This window comes from Pinus tabuliformis, chromosome 3_1, assembly GCF_031772625.1.
Source record: "Pinus tabuliformis cultivar Carrire ecotype Pingquan chromosome 3_1, CPIR1, whole genome shotgun sequence".
Classification (NCBI taxonomy): domain Eukaryota; kingdom Viridiplantae; phylum Streptophyta; class Pinopsida; order Pinales; family Pinaceae; genus Pinus; species Pinus tabuliformis.
Window position 1 is genome coordinate 13,113,104 of NC_142301.1, and position 1,541 is coordinate 13,114,644.

Sequence of the window (1,541 nt, forward strand, 5' to 3'; positions counted from 1 at the left end):
GTGTCAGTTTAGAGATCATTTGGGCTAGAAATTGTTGTTATCATTGATGAAATGATATACTACTAGGAATTGACATCGGTGGTACTATTGAGTAGTGAGCATGTGTTGGAAGTTCGAGTTTACATTGTCTAGGGTTTGATGTGTAGATTGGGCAGACGTAGAATTGTTGATGTTGATAACTAGGGTTTGCCATGCATATTGAGCAAAGGCAGATTTGATTGATAGAGAGTGTATAACAATTTCTTATATTGCATTTTTTTGTATTGATTTTGAGAACATGGGGATCTAGTTGGAAAATTGTGAAACAAGGTCCGTTGGTTGATTAGGGTAGTAGCATGGTGCTAGGGTAGTTTGGAGCCTTCATAGGGCGTTGGAGCATCCTTCTAGTTGCAGCTCGTAAATAGGGTGTTGGAACATCTTTCAAGTTGGAGCCTATAAACTAGGGCGTTGGAGCATCTTTGCAATTGCAACTGGTAAACGGGGTGTTGAAGCATCCTACAGGTTGGATCCTGTAAACTAGGGGTTGGAACCTGCCTTGGTTGGAGCTAAAATATTGATGTACATTTTATTAAAGGCAAATATTAAGAAGCGTTCTGTAGTTTTTGTCCCAGAGGGGTTTCCACCTAAAAATCTTTGTTGTCCACTGTCTTGATATTTGCACATTGTTGAATGATGTTTATTATTGATTTATGTTACATATGATGATAATGTTATTTAATTCTCCATGAAGTTAAAAATTTACTAATTAAAGAGAAATATTGATTCACCATGTTTGAGTATTTCCAATGTTAAAACCTACAATAGAGATGTTGTAATGTCTTGTTTAACTTTTTGACTCCGTCAGAATAAAATAATAAAATAAAATAAAATAAAAACATAAAATTAATAATTAAACTAGCCTAGATCCATCTTAACTTTGGATCAACCAAGTGTCGAGAGGGATGAAATTTGTTGAGATGCAAACCTCTTTTAGGCTAAAAGGAGATTTGATCCCTCTCTATACTTGGTAGATCGGGTGCTAAGATGGATCTAGGTTAATTTAACTAAAACATGTTTTAACAATTTTAAATGTAAAACCTCTTATTTATCAAGAAAAATACTATCAAACTCATAAGTTGTAGAACAATTGACAATAAAATGTATTGTTAAAACACTCCTTGTTCGAAAATTACAAGTTTAAAACCTTTCAAAAAGAAAAAGAAAAAAAATTGTAAACAAAAATATAAACTCCATTACTTATTAATATGAATTATTATAAGTAATATGAATTAATAATAACACAAACTTACAACATATACATGTATTAAATGAAATAAAATAAACAAAACAAACCTACATTAATAATATGTATAAAATAAAATAGAGCAAACAAACTTTTGTCCGTCAATAAGAAGTTTAGTTTCTTGAACATAATACCCTAATATGAGGCTTTTTTTCACCATTATTTTCACTATTCTATAATAGTGTGAATGGATAGAATGACTTGATGGAATAAAAGTAAAGAGGAATCTGACGGTACCAATTTAGAGCCGTCCACGACG